Source organism: Dendropsophus ebraccatus, chromosome 7 (genome assembly GCF_027789765.1).
Source record: "Dendropsophus ebraccatus isolate aDenEbr1 chromosome 7, aDenEbr1.pat, whole genome shotgun sequence".
Classification (NCBI taxonomy): domain Eukaryota; kingdom Metazoa; phylum Chordata; class Amphibia; order Anura; family Hylidae; genus Dendropsophus; species Dendropsophus ebraccatus.
In genome coordinates, this window is record NC_091460.1 from 74,248,975 (window position 1) to 74,265,383 (window position 16,409).

Consider the following 16,409-nt stretch of genomic DNA (forward strand, 5'->3'; position numbering starts at 1 on the left):
ATCAGGCATAAGCATTGCATGATGGGAAATGTAGTTTCCTATCTTGGATATAGATTGGCTTTTAGAAAAACTAGTAACTCAGGAACGGCAGCAGCTAGAAAGATGGGAGACGGCTCAAAATACTCAGAGGGACTTGGTGAGTAAGGCCAGCTAGGTTTGGGAGCATTTTATTTTTTTAGCTCTTGGGGGGAATACCCCTTTAAATGTAATGTGTGGAGCTATTACCTACCAGTCCTGATGCTAATTGGTGAGTGAGGATGGGGCATCCTCAGGTTTAGTGCTTAGGGCAGCAGCAGCTGGTAATTCTGCCCTGTGTACCTGTAAAGATGGAGTAGGGGGTCCTGTATACATGTACTGTATAGATGGAGTAGGGGGTCCTGTATGCATGTACTGTATAGATGGAGTAGGGGGTCCTGTATACATGTACTGTATAGATGAAGTAGGGGGTCTACCACATATTTCTGTGGATCTATTGTGAGGTAGCTTCCCTAGCTTCCCTGTGAAAATGTAAGCAGTATTCCTATTGGTTGCTAAGGCTCTCAACTGCCATTTTCACTGGGCAGCTGCGGCTAATTATGTGTGTGCAGTGTGGAGATTTTCCAATTCATCTCTATGGGGCGCCGCTCTAGCCCCTCCCCCTCCCCTCCTGTACATCTGGCAGGGACGGGACTTTCGCTAAAACCTTCCCGGGCACCCAATGTATCTGTGTGCCAAATTTGGGGTCAAACGGTTCAGGCGTTTGGAAGTCTATATGGGACAGACGGACAGACAGACAGAAGGACAGACAGACAGACTTTCATTTTTATGATATAGACTAGAAAATGTACCCGGCGCTGCCCGGGTATAAAGTGTCAGTGTGTTAATTAGATTTGTTCTAAGGTGCCCAGGAGGCCAAGCTAAAGGTATTGTTTCATCTAAGTTAATCAGTGGAATTAGTGTATACCTGTAGTGCATAGTTGGAGGGGTTCTGTATACCCACAATGTATAGTTTTTAGGGGTCTCGCATATCTGTAGTGCATAGTTGGGGGGGCTGTATACCTATAGTATATAGTTGGGGGGGTCCTGTATACCTGTAGTGTGTAGTTGGTAGGGGCTGTATACCTGTAGTGTATAGTTGAGGGAGGTCCTGTATACCTGCAGTGTACAGTTGGTGAAGGTCCTGTATACCTGTACTGTATAGTTTGGGGGTCCTGTATACCTGTAGTATATAGTTGGTGCTGTATACCTATAAAGTATAGTTGGTGGAGGTCTTGTATACCTGTAGTTTATAGTTTAAGGGTCCTGGATACCTGTAGTGTATAATTGGTGGAGGTCTTGTATACCTGTAGTATATAGTTTGGGGGTCCTGTATACCTGTAGTGCATAGTTTGAGTGTCCTGTATAACTGTAGTATAGAGTTGGTGGAGGTCCTGTATACCTGTAGTGTATAGTTTGGGGTCCTATATACCTGTAGTATATAGTTGGTGGAGTTCCTGTATACCTGTAGTATATAGCTTTGGGGTCCTGTATACCTGTAGTGTATAGTTTGGGGGTCCTGTATACCTGTAGTATATAGTTGGTGGAGTTCCTGTATACCTGTAGTATATAGCTTTGGGGTCCTGTATACCTGTAGTAAAGAGTTGGTGAAGGTGCTGTATACCTGTAGTGTACAGTTTTGAGGTCCTGTATACCTGTAGTGTATAGTTTGGGGTCCTATATACCTGTATTATATAGTTGGTGGAGTTCCTGTATACTTGTAGTGTATAGTTTTGGGGTCCTGTATACCTGTAGTGTATAGATTGGGGTCCTGTATACCTGTAGTATATAGTTTGTGGAGGTCCTGTATACCTGAAGTATATAGTTGGTGGAGGTCCTGTATACCTGTAGTGTATAGTTTTGGGGTCCTGTAAACATGTAGTGTAAAGTTTGGGGTCCTGTATACCTGTAGTATATAGTTGGTGGAGGTCCGTGCACTTGTAGTGTATAGTTTTGGGGTCCTGTATACCTGTAGTGTCCTGTATACCTGCAGGGTCGTATTTACCATTAGGCACCCATGGTCTGGTGCGTAGGGTAGCACCTTGCAGAGGGGCAGTACCCTCCCATTCAGACTTGCCAGAAAATCTTTGGTCAGGTCTTGTATAGCGGTGTTATCCAGTCACAGTATGGCGGTATTGGTCAGGTCTGGTATGGCATTGTTATTCAGTCACAGTGTGTCAGTATTGGTCATGTCTGGTATGGCGGTGTTATCCAGTCACAGTATGGCGGTATTGGTCAGGTCTGGTGTGGCGGTGTTCTCCTGTCACAGTGTGGTGGTATTGGTCAGGTCTTGTATAGCGGTGTTATCCAGTCACAGTATGGCGGTATTGGTCAGGTCTGGTATGGCAGTGTTTTTCAGTCACAGTATGGCGGTATTGGTCAGGTGTGGTATGGCAGTGTTATCCAGTCACAGTATGGCGGTATTGGTCAGGTCTGGTATGGCAGTGTTATCCAGTCACAGTATGGCAGTATTGGTCAGGTGTGGTATGACAGTGTTATCCAGTTACAGTATGGCGGTATTGGTCAGGTCTGATATAGCAGTTTTTTCCAGTCAGAGTATGGTGGTATTGGTCAGGTGTGTTATGACAGTGTTATCCCGTCACAGTATGGTGGTATTGGTCAGGTCTGGTATAGCGGTGTTATCCAGTCACAGTATGCCGGTATTGGTCAGGTCTGATATGATGGTGTTATCCAGTCACAGTATGGCGGTATTGGTCAGGTCTGGTGTTGCGGTGTTAACCAGTCACAGTTTGGTGGTATTGGTCAGGTCTGGTATGGCAGTGTTATCCAGTCACAGTATAGCGGTATTGGTCAGGTCTGTTGTGGCAGTGTTATCCAGTCACAGTATAGCGGTATTGGTCAGGTCAGGTCTGGTATGGCAGTGTTATCCAGTCACAGTATATGGCAGTATTGATCAGGTCTGGTATGGTGGTATTGGTCAGGTCTGGTGTGGCATTGTCATCCAGTCACAGTATGGTGGTATTGGTCAGGTCAGGTCTGGTATGAAAGTGTTATCCAGCACAGTATGGCGGTATTGGTCAGGTCTGGTGTGGCAGTGTTACCCAGTCACAGTTTGCTATACCTGTAGTGCCCTGTATATACATGTACTGTATAGATGGAGTAGGGGTTCCCGTATACATGTATGGTATAGATGGAGTAGGGGGTCCTGTATATACATGTACTGTATAGATGGAGTAGGGGGCCCTGTATATACATGTACTGTATAGATGGAGTAGGGGGTCCTGTATATACATGTAATGTATAGATGGAGTAGGGGGCCCTGTATACATGTACTGTATAGATGGAGTAGGGGGTCCTGTATATACATGTCCTGTATAGTTGGAGTAGGGGGCCCTGTATATACATGTACTGTATAGATGGAGTAGGGGGTCCTGTATATACATGTACTGTATAGATGGAGTAGGTGGTCCTGTATACATGTACTGTATGGATGGAGTAGGGGGTCCTGTATATACATGTACTGTATAGATGGAGTAGGGGGCCTACCAGTTATTTCTGTGGATGTTGTGAGGCAGCTTCCCTAGCAACCATTGCTCCCTGTGAAAATGAAAGCAGTAATCCTATTGGTTGCTAAGGCTCCAACTGCCGTGTCTGCTGCAGCTAATTATATCACCTGTGTGTGCAGTGAGGAGATTTTCCCATTCATCTCTATGGGGCGCCTCTCTTTCCCCTCCCCCTCCCCTCCTGTACATCTGGCGGGGACATGACCTTCGCTAAAACCTTCCCGGGCACCCAATGTATCTGTGTGCCAAATATGGGGTCAAACGGTTCAGGCGTTTGGAAGTCTATTTGGGACAGACAGACAGACAGACTTTCATTTTTATTATATAGATATGTATATACCCCCACAGAACTATGTATTCTGATTCCCTACAAAGTGTCCAGTGTAGACTACAACTCCCAGCATTTAGTGACAGTTTCCAGTCCTCAGGGTATGCTGGGAGGAGTAGTACATATGAGAGAAGTGAAGTAGAGAGATTTATTGCTGGACTTTAAGGACTGATGATTATAACAGATTGTAACTGTCAGTGGTGTGTGCGCCTTTAAGACACTCATGCTCTTAAATGAGCAATGCTAATAGGATGTCAGGGACTTCCAGTGCAGACAGCGCCTCTGTAACAAACTACCAGCACCGCAAAAGAGGAGAGTGTGTGTCAGGAGAGGGGCAGCCATGGAGCAATGTGTTTTTACTTAGAGAAGTTGCCCCCTGTGTTTCAGTCAGGGAAGATTAGGCTTATGAGTAACTCAATGTAACTGCACTGTAATCATTTACATGGTGGCTTCTATTCAGTACAAGGGTGGTGGTATTTGTTATTATGTGATGGTAATATTTGTTTATATTATTGTTCTTAGTATACCCCCTTAACGACATCGGGCGTAAACTTACGCCCTCGCGCCCTGGTACTTAGCGCATCAGGGCGTAAATTTACGCCCGATGTTTCCCCGATCGCTGCGTGTTCACACACAGCGGTCGGGGAAGATGGCCTGCTATAAATCATAGCAGGCCATCATAGCTTCACGGCACGGGGGGTGGTTAACACCCCCCGTGCTTACGATCGCCGCTATTGGCTAATCAATTCAGATCAGCCAATAGTGGCGATCGGAACCTTTCCGGGTCATCGGTGACCCGATGACCCGGAAAAAAATGGCGGTCGGTGCTGTCCGAGGACGGCGCCGACCGCCATTACTGTAAAAAGTAATGTTGATCGCCGTGCCACCGGCCCGATCGCCGTGAACGGCCGGCCGGCCGTTCACGGCGATCGGGCCGGTGGCACGGCGATCAGAGTCCCACAAAATAATAAATACCTGCCCTGGACCCCTCAGCTAGGTAGCGGAGGGGTCCTGAGCAGGTATTTGTACATTACTCACCTGTCCCGGGCTCCTGATCGGCGTCTTCCGGGTTCGCGGCGTCCTCCGTCATTACGTTCGGTCTTCGGGTCTTTCCGGCGGTCCCCGTCGTCTTCTCTCGGCTATTTTCGGCTCCAGCCTCGTCAATTTCCGGATTTTGCGCTCTGCTGCCCCCTAGCGGCTGATATGTGTAATACACTTATCAGCAGCTACAGGGATATTCAGAATATAGAAAAAGTTTTTTTTTTTTTTTCCAAATTATTTTTTTTCTATTTTCCGCACCCTATCGCCGCTGAGTGTTGATCAGCATCGCACGAAAGTGCGCTGCTAATCAGCAACTCCTCCTTTTTGGCGTAGGGTGTTTTTTTTCTGTATTCTACTGCCACGGTCTGCTTATAAGTGTCGCGCATAAGTGCGGCATTTATCAGCAACGCCTTTGTTGGCGTAGGTTTTTTTTTATACTTACTGTAAAAAAAACACGTAAAAAACACTACATTACATTGAATAAAGTTTGACACTACACCACTACATACCCCATATACTAGTCCCCATATAAAGATGGCCCCCAGGGTGTTTTCGGTATCGGACGCATACGCTATTGTTGCCTCCGACACCGAAACAGCCAGTGAGGATGAATGGGGGGATCCTTCTTTCCTCCATTCATCCTCATCATCCAGTGACGTGTCTGGGGGTAGCGTAGCGTACGCTGCCCCCCAGACACGTCTTTTCCGCCAGTACCGTCCCAATAAGAGATGGCGGTATGGAGTGAAATTCTACTAACTCTGTGAGAGTACCTCAGGGTACACTTACAGATTTGGGGTACGTGCACACTGCGGAATGGCGAAGGATAACCCTTTGTGCATTCCGCAGCTGGCACCCGCCGGCGGACTGATGCGGGCGCGCGTCTCCACCCGTGTCAAAGACTCCATGTTATGCATGGGCGGATTCCGTCGTCCGTCCAAAGAATGAACACGTTGGACGGAGAGCGGAATCCGCCCGTGCATAGAATGGAGTCTATGACACGGACGGAGACGCGCGCCTGCATCACTCCGCCGGCAGGTGCCAACTGTGGAATGCACGAAGGGTTATCTGTCGCGATTCCGCAGTGTGCACATACCCTTAGAGTGTATGAAGGGACACCCGAATCCAGCCCCAGATGCCCCCAGATGCCCCCCTCCCCCCCCCCCCCCCATCCTCGGAACAAGTGGAAAGATCGTCCGGGAACTGATCTTCCCACTGCTGGATAAAGGTCACCACCTGTACGGGGATAACTTTTATACCAGCGCCCCCTCTTCCGGTCCCTCGCTGCCCTGTAGCTTGCGGCACGATCCGAACATATCAGAAGTAGTAATAGCGCCCTAATATTTAGCAGCCATGGAGCGGACCCAGCGCTTCTGGATATGTGGGACCCCGTATCGCACCAGGACAACATTTTCCAGGTGACGTCCCCCACACTGGAGAAAGGGAGACCCCAGAAGAAGTGCAGAGTGTGGGGTAACAGGGGGATCAGGAAGGACACCATTTTCCAGTGTGACACCTGTCCTGATCACCCCGGCCTCTGCATACTGGATCGCTCCAAGGCGCACCACACGTCACTGGAGTTCTACATTATCTAAATTCTGTCCCTTATTCCTATTTCAGGGGTCACGTTGGTCCAGGGATTATTCTGATCGCCATTATGGAGTCGGGGAGGAATTTTTCCCCTGTGATGAGGCTACTGTCGTCTGCCTTACGAGGGTTTTTGCCTTCCTCTGGATCAACACAGGTTGAATTTGATGGACACCTGTCATTTCCAACCTTATAAACTAATAATTGGCCTAATACCCCCAAATAAATTAGAATTGTCCCTTTTCCCCAGCTAAATAGGTATGGCCGCCATTCCCATTAGAGGATGCCATGATGCAATTACAAAGCCTCTGTGCTGCCAGGACAGTAGAAACCCCCCACAAGTGACCCCATTCTGGAAACTACACCCCATAAGGAATCTAACAAGGGGGGCAGCGGGGATATGGCCCCCTGGTGACGGCCACATTTGGGACGTGAAAATGAAAAAAATGGTATTTTTTATTTTCTCGGCACATGTTTTACGTAAGTGCCTGTCACCAGTGGGGTCCATATGCTCACTGCACCCCTTGTTAGATTCCTTATGGGGTGTAGTTTCCAGAATGGGGTCACTTGTCGGGGGTTTCTACTGACCTGGCAGCACAGGAGCTTTGTAATTGCGACATGGCCTCCATCCTCCATTCCAGCCTCTAAATGGCGCTCTGTCCCTTTGGTGGCTTGCCCTGTGCCCATATGGCACATTATGTCCACATGTGGGGTATTTTCGTACTCAGGGGAAACTACTCTACACGTTTTGTGTTAATTTTCTTTTTTAACCCCTTGTGGAAATGGAAAAAATCAAGGCTAGACCAACATTTAGTGTAATTTTTGTAAAATTTTTACTCTAAATCATTAATCTTGTCATGATTTTTTCATTTTCACAAGGGGCTAAAAGATAAAAAAAAACACTAAATGTGTAGAGCAATTTCCCCTGAGTACGGAAATACCCCACATGTGGACATAAAGCGCCATGTGGGCGCAGGGTAAGCCTCCGAAGGGAAGGAGCGCCATTTGGTTTTTGAAGGCTGGATTTGGATGGAATGGATTTTAAGGGGCCATGTTGCATTCAAAAGGCCTCTGTGTTGCCAAGACAGTTGAACCCCCCCACAAGTGACCCCATTATGGAAACTACACCCCTCAAGGAATGTAACAAGGGGTGTAGTGAGCATATGGACCCCACTGGTGACGGGCACAAATGTGGAACAATGTGGCGTGAAAATGAAATATTACATTTTTTACACTATAATGTTGGTTTAGCCTTGAATTTATCATTTTCACAAGGGGTTAAAAGAGAAAAAAACACACAATATGTGTAGAGCAATTTCCCCCGAGTCCGTAAATACCCCACATGTGGACATAAAGCGCCATGTGGGCGCAGGGCAAGCCTCCGAAGGGAAGGAGCGCCATTTCGTTTTTGAAGGCTGGATTTGGATGGAATGGATTTTGAGGGGCCATGTTGCATTCAAAAGGCCTCTGTGTTGCCAAGACAGTTGAAACCCCCCACAAGTGACCCCATTATGGAAACTGCACCCCTCAAGGAATGTAACAAGGGGTGTAGTGAGCATATGGACCCCACTGGTGACGGACACAAATGTGGAACAATGTGGCGTGAAAATGAAATATTACATTTTTTACACTATAATGTTGGTTTAGCCTTGAATTTATCATTTTCACAAGGGGTTAAAAGAGAAAAAAACACACAATATGTGTAGAGCAATTTCCCCCGAGTCCGTAAATACCCCACATGTGGACATAAAGCGCCATGTGGGCGCAGGGCAAGCCTCCGAAGGGAAGGAGCGCCATTTGGATTTTGGAGGTTGGATTTGGCTAGAATGGATGATGAACGCCATGTCGCATTTACAGAGCCCTCGTGCTGCCAAAACACTGGAAACCCCCCACAAGTGACCCCATTCTGGAAACTACACCCCTCAGGGAATCTAACAAGGGGTGCAGTGAGGATATGAACCCCTTGATGACGGGCACATTTGTGCCATGAAAGTGAAAAAATGAAATTTTTCCCTTTCACGTCACATTGTTCCACATTTGTGCCCGTCACCAGTGGGGTCCATATGCTCACTGAACCCTTGTTAGATTCCTTGAGGGGTGTAGTTTCCAGAATGGAATCACTTGTGGGGGGTTTCCAGTGTCTTGGCAGCACGAGGGCTCTGTAAATGCGACATGGCCCTTGAAATCCTTTCCAGTGAAATTCAGCTTCCAAAAGCCAATTGGTGCTCCTTCCCTTTGGAGGCTCGTCCTGCGCCCCCTTGGCACTTTATCGCCACATGTGGGGTATTTCCGTACTCGGGAGAAACTGCGCTACACATTTTGTGTCTTTTTTTTCCTCTTATCCCTTTAAGAAAATGAAAAATTGAAGGCTAGAACAACGGTTTAGTGTAAAAAATAAATTTTTCTTTTTTCACGCCATATTGTTCGGAAAATCTGTGAAGCACCTGTGGGGTCCAAATGCTCACCGCACCCCTTGTTACATTCCTTGAGGGGTCTAGTTTTCTAAATGGTGTCCCTTTAGGGGTGTTTTTTAGGTTTTGGCACCCCAGAGCCTCTGCCAACCTGAAGTGGTACAGTCAGAAATGACCAAATATAACGGAGGCGTTGAAATTCACTAGGCGCTCCTTTGTATCTGAGGCTTGTGGTTGCGTCAAATAGCGCAATAGGGCCACATATGGGGTATTTCTGTAAACTGCAGAAACGGGGCAATAATTATTAGGGTGCATTTCTCTGGTAATAGGTTTATAATTATGAAAAATATTGGATTACAATAAAATCTCTGCACAGAAAATTAAAATTTTCAAATTTCTTACACACTTAGCTTTTATTTCTGTGACTCCCCTAAAGGGTTAAAACACTTTCTGGATATGCTTTTGCAGAGTGTGGGGGGTGCAGTTTCTGAAATGGGGTGCTTTGTGGGGCTTTCTAACATACAGGCCCCTCAAATACACTTTGAACCTGAACAGGTCCCTAAAAATATCTGATTTTGAAATTTTACTGAAAATTTGGAAATTTGCTGCTAATGTTTTAAGCTTCCTATTGTCTAAAAAAAATTAAAGATCGTTTAATAAATGCCGCCAACATAAAGTAGACATGTTGCTAATGCTATTTAATATATAATTTATGTGGTATAACCACTTTCTGTATACGCAAAAAAGTTTCAAAGTTGGAAAAATGCAGTTTTTCACATTTTTTCACATTATTTGGGTTTTTTTCATAAAGATTTGTTATGATTATCGACTCCAATTTACCAGAAATGTAAAGTACAATATGTCACGAGAAAACAATCTCAGAATCAGCCGGATAGGTAAAAGCATCCCGAAGTTATTAATGAATAAAGTGACACTGGTCATATTCATAAAATTTGTCTCTGTCATTAAGGCCATTTCAGGCTCTGTCCTTAAGGGGATACTGACTATGGTAAAAAAATAAAAAAAGAATTCTAAAATCAAGATGTTTTGTTTCTTATTTTAGGAGAACAATCTCATGGCAGTGGATGTGTTATATACCCAGTGGAGCTTTGAGCTAGTGTATATATTTCTTCCAAATGACATGATGCACAGGATATAGGTGAAGATCAGAACAGATAGGACCTGGGTGATTACTATTATTCCATTTTGGCTCAAGAGATCCTGGTTTTCCCAACTCATGTTGATGAGTCAAAGGAAGTATTTCAGGTTTCCTGGTGTGGAGAACCTGTTGTCTTAGGATGCACAGCTTTGGCTAGGTTCACACTGCATTTCTGTATATGCTTATTGTATATATTTTATATTGTTGAGAAGGATAACATGAACGCACGAGAACTAGAGAGTGAGATGCAGTACAGTATAGCTCTATAGTGGGGGATAGTTAAGTATTAGCTTATATATTTTGTTTGTATATTATGGTGTCCTGTGCATCTTTTGTGCTAGGGAACAGCAGAAATATTGTTAGCTTTGCTTTTGTACACATATATTTTTTAATTATTTTATGCTGTGGCCAGATGTTACAAGTGAATCTATACAGTGTCGGACTGGGGTACCTTGGGCACATCAGGGAATTTGATTCTAGGGGCCCACCTTACATACACCAGTTATAACCAGCACCAGCACAGATTACTATAGCGAATTTGCACAGAGCTGTGTATGTGACCAGTGAAGCTAGTTCACTGTTAGTAATATGTCAGCAGATTTTCATAGTTGCAAATAAGTGCACATAATTCAGAGGCACATGCAGCAATCCTGGGGAATTATATGTCATCCTAAAGCTGCTAAACAGGGAGGCCCACCTCTTGCTCAGGGGCCCACTAAGGGCTAGGGCCCACCAGGGGATTCCCCTGCACCCCTGTGGGCCAGTCCGAGCCTGTCTGTACTGCACATTCATATATTTGTACATTGTAATCAGATGGCCCCTAAGACATTTTTCTTCTAGTGTAAATAACCCCAAGCTTAATAACCTGCACTGGTACTGTAACCCACTCATTCCCTTAATGACCTTTGTTGCCCTCCTCTGCACCAGCTCCAGTTCAGCTGTATCCTTCTTATATACCAGTGGCCAAAACTGTACACAATATTCCATATGTGGTCTGACCAGTGATTTATAAAGAGACAAAACTATGTTCTCATCTTTATCCTCTATACCTCTTTTGATGCATCCCATTATTTTATTAGCCTTGGCAGCTACTGCCTGGCACTGATCACTAAAGTTGAGTTTGCTATCCACCAATACCCCCAGGTTCTTTTTGGAAGCATTTTTTACCCAGTGTTTTTTTATTTAGCACATAACTGTACTTATTTTTTCTACGGCCCAAATTACTTTTATCCACATTAAACTTCATTTGCTATTCCACAGCCCAAGCCTCCAGCTTCTCCAAATCCCTCTGTAATATGATATTATCATACTTTGTAGGGATTACTCTACCCAGTTTAGTATCATCTGCAAAAATAAAGATTCTACTCTGTATCCCCTCTACAAGATCATTAAAAAAAATATTAAAAACCCAACACTGACCCCTGTGGTACCCCACTAGTAACTAAAACCCAATCTGAATATGTTCCATCAATGACCACCCTCTGTTTTCCATCACACAACCAGTTACTTAACCATTTGCATATGATTTCCCCTAGTCCCAGCATTCTCATTTTGTAGATTAACCTTTCATGCGGCACAGTATCAAATGCCTTTGAAAAGTCCAAATACACAACATCCACAGCCTCCCCCAGGTCCAGTCTATAACTTACCTCTTCATATGGTAGGTGATAATGTAAGTGTGAGGGGGAGGTGATGATGTCAGATAAGTGTAAGATAAGAGGAGGCTTCTACCCAGGGTAGTATCTAAAAATGGCTTGGCCCCATAGGAAACTTTTGACTGTGCTTGCAGGGGCAATTGCAGCACCCAAGAGGCTGCTTAACGACCAGGTGCTGCAAATTATGATGTTTCAGGGGGCCCAGTGTATTGAAGGAGTTGGCCACTGGGCCCCCTGAGGAGGTGGGCCCCATAGTAGCCACTATGGCTGCTAAGGTGGTAGTCACGCCGCTTGGGGTTTGGTCCTGTGACATTGGGGTTGCAGGGCCATTCCGTGGCCTCACTTCCCTGCTTGCGCACGCTTTGCAGGATTGGCGGTCACTGACCAGCACAGTGTTGTTTGGTTAGGGACTCATGTGTATCAGAGACCTGCACGTGGTACATGAGGCAATATGGTTTGATCAAATTATATACTAACTTCTAATGTTGGTTTTTATTGTAGCTGAACAGGCTTTCATATCAACCATGGGTGCAATGTGCAGCCATTTCGGTCTCTCCAGGCTTGCGTAGTTACGTCCCTGCTTCTACACCCCCCCAGTTATTTCTTCACCTTTCATTGTCTTTGTTTTAGGAGAAGGAGATGCTGGTACAGGAAATGTATGAGGAGCAGGTAAATGATGGCCTCTTGTACAGCACACAGGACAAGAGACAACAATCCATATAACTAGGCGGATCATTATGGATTTCCCCTTTACCAGGCAGATCATTATGGATTGCCCCCTCACTTGGCAGATCATGATGGATTGTTACCTCCCCATGCAGATCATTATAGATTGCACCCTCCTCATGAAGATAATTACGGATTGCCCCCTTCCCAGGAAGATCAGTATGGATTCCTCCCTCCCCGGGAAGGTTATTAGGGATTTCCCCCTTCCCAGGAAGATCATTATGGATTGCCCCCTCCCCAGAAAGATCGTTACAGATTGCCCCCTCCCTGGGCACAGGGCCAGCCTTAGGGTAGATGGCGCCCTGTGCAAAACTTTCTTTCGACGCTCCCCCTCCCCCTTGATGCCCCCTAATAGTGACATAGACTAAATCCCACAGCCTCCCACCCCTCCAGACAACCCCCACAATCAAACCAGGCTGAGGCTGAAGGATTTAGATATGATAGACTAAATCCTACTACAACGAGCGCCAGCCCTAACCCCCAGCATGCTAAACCACCTGACTCCCGATAAAGGTGCTTACCAGCACACAGGGGGACAGCTGTCTCCACGGCTGGCCGTGGCCTTCCTCTTTAGCGCTCCTGCAGACAATTGTACACAGGGGCTTAGCTAGGGGTTCAGCCTAAGGGAGGGGCGAGCAAGTCTGAGTGGGCCCCCAACCGATTATGTTACCCATAGGGAACATAAGCAGGTTACAATATCTATCTATCTATCTATCTATCTATCTATCTATCTATCTATCTATTTCCTATCTATCTATCTATCTATATAGGTGACCTCCATTATACTGACTACTATACAAGATGCTGGAAAGCTGGGTGACCTCCATTATACTGACTACTATACAAGATGCTGGAAAGTTGGGTGACCGCCATTATACTGACTACTATACAAGATGCTGGGAAAGCTGGGTGACCACCATTGTACTGCCTACTATACATGATGCTAGGAAAGCTGGGTGACCGCCATTATAGTGACTACTATACAAGATGCTGGGAAAGCTGGGTGACCTCCATTATACTGACTACTATACAAGATGCTGAGAAAGCTGGATGACCGCCATTATACTGACTACTATAAAAGATGCTGGAAAGCTGGATGACCACCATTATACTGACTACTATATAAGATGCTAGGAAAGCTGGGTGACCTCCATTATACTGACTACTATACAATATGCTGGGAAAGCTGGGTGACCTCCATATACTGACTACTATACAAGATGCTGGAAAGCTGGGTGACCTCCATTATACTGACTACTATACAACATGCAGGGAAAGCTGGGTGACCTCCATTATACTGACTACTATACAAGATGCTAAGAAAGCTGGGAGACATCCATTATACTGACTACAAGATGCCGGGAAAGCTGGGTGATCGTAATCATACTGAGTACAAGATACTGTGAAAGCTGGGTGACCTCCATTATACTGACTACAAGATGCCGGGAAAGCTGGGCGATCGTAATCATACTGAGTATAAGATACTGAGAAAGCTGGGTGACCTCCATTATACTAACATACAGGATGCTGGGAAAGCTGGGTGACCGCCATATACTGACTACAAGATGCCGGGAAAGCTGGGTGACAGTAATCATACTGAGTTCAAGATACTGGGAAAGCTGGGTGACCTCCATTATACTGACATACAGGATGCTGGGAAAGCTGGGTGACCTTCATTATACACTGACATACAGGATGCTGGAAAAGCTGGGTGACCTCCATTACACTGACATACAGGATGCTGGGAACACTCAGTGTCCCACTCGCAGCCGGGGGGTGGGGCTTGTCTACAGGGGGCAGAGCTTACCGGGATATACCCAGAACATTCATTTGCCGAGTCCCTGGGCCGAGGAGCGCCTTCCTACTGGCTGCACATCAAGCTTAGAAATAGGAATCTCTAAGCTAGATGTGCTGTGTGTCTGCAGGAGCGCCCCAAAGCAACCAGCATGGGAGGAGGGGAGGCGGCAAGCTTGGGGGCGCTCAGGCAGACACACAGCACATGTAACTTAGAGATTCCTTTGTCTAAGTTATATGTGCAGCTCTCTGTCTGCCAGAGCGCCCCCTAGCTGGCCAGAAGTGATGCGCCCTGTGCAATTGCACAGGTCGCACACCCCAAAGGCCGGCCCTGCCTGGGCAGATCATTATGGATTGCCCCCTCTTTGGGCAGATCATTATGATTTGTCTTCTCCCCGGGACAGATCATTATGAATTGTCTCCTCCCTTGGCAAATCATTATGGATCGTTTCCTCCCCAAGCAGATAATTATGGTTTGTTTCCTCCCTGGAGAGATCACCATGGATTGCCCCCTCGCTGGTTTTCCCCACTGGCTGCAGAACCTCCACATCCAATACACTAGAGGTGTAGCTAGTTTTCCCCCCACCCGGGACGAAGATTCAGTGTGGTGCCCCCACACACACACATACCTCTCCTTAGTATTGAGAATACTAAATATCTTTTTTAATTGCACTTACATTTTTTATTTCACAATTGGGAAAATGTAACTTAATGCAGGAGCCAGGTTGTGTAATCTCACCCCCTGGCTTCTGGCATAATACTGTACCTGCAGTGGTGCAGAAGCCATGCTATATTTTTACCCCCCCCCCCCCCCCCCCCCCAATCCAGTTATATATTTAAAAAGTGTCCTGCCTGGGCAACTGCTTTAAAGGGGCACTTAAGCCAAATGAAAAAAAAAGAAAAAACTGGGTAAATATTACTTCACTGTTATTTTCGCTCCCTTGTGTTTTTACATTTGGCGCAGTACACCTTTAACTTCTGGTTCCCATAGTAGCAGCTATGGATTATATTGCAATTCTTAACAGAAAAAATTGCAAGGCAATGGATTTATTGCATGTTTTGACTTTTGACTCAATGGAAATTAAAGGGAAAATCTGCAACAAATCTGCTGCATTATAAAAAAAAAACTGACATGCTGTACAGATGGGGGTTTTCAAATCTCATCCCCTCTACTGCTCCTGTATATGTGGCCTATTTACCACACAGACATTTCATGGGGAAAATCTTCAGTAGAGAAGCCACAAGTGACCATACACTTAGCATACATAGGCAAGGACAGATACACTGATACACCACGTGCATACAGACTTATGTCCCTATTACATGGGCCGATCTGGAGAAGCAAGCAAGTGCTGACCTATGAGGTCAGCGCTCACTTGCTCCTCATTCCTTGGCACTGTTACACAAGCCGGCAGCGAGCGGGAGAGAGTGGGTAGGCCAAGGGAAGCTACGGATGCAGCCCATAGGAGCCCAAAGGAGATAGTGGTGGTCTGCTGCTGCCAGGGTCGGGACAAAGGGTAGGCCAGGGTAGGCGATGGCCTAGGGCGCCATCTAGTGGTGAGTTACAGGGGGCGCAATTTCAATCTCCAAAAACAAAAAAGTGTTACCCCTCCCTGCTCACCTTCAGCATCCTCATGTCCTCCCACTCTCTCCCCTCCTGGGCAGGCAGTGTGAATATCCCCTCACCCCGAGCAGGATCATTGCTCTGCCCTGAAGATGGCCTGCAAGGACCTGCTAGGACCTTTCACTCGGACTAGAGGCTCCGCCCCCTCCTCACCATGTGACCTCCTCACTATCTGACTGCTGGAGGCCGTGCCGACTGCTGGGGCTGCTGTCTGGTGAGTTCACTGACTGACTCTCATCATCCTGTAGGTGTAGGGAGGCTGGGAGTGCTGGGAGAGGGAGGTCACCTAGGTCACAGGGCTGCCCCATATAACACTGCCCCATATCCCTGCACTGCTCCTCTATACACAGCACTTCCCATATTGTTCCCCAACCTGTGGGTCACCAGCTGCTCCAAAACTACAACAGTCACAGCATGATAGGAGTTGTAGTCCTGCCACAGCTTGGGACCCACAGGTTGGTGAACACATGTGTTTATTATGTACAGGCTAATTCTCCTGACACTGGTGCTTTATATCCTTATTGTATTGGGTCCTTGTACTGGGTCAG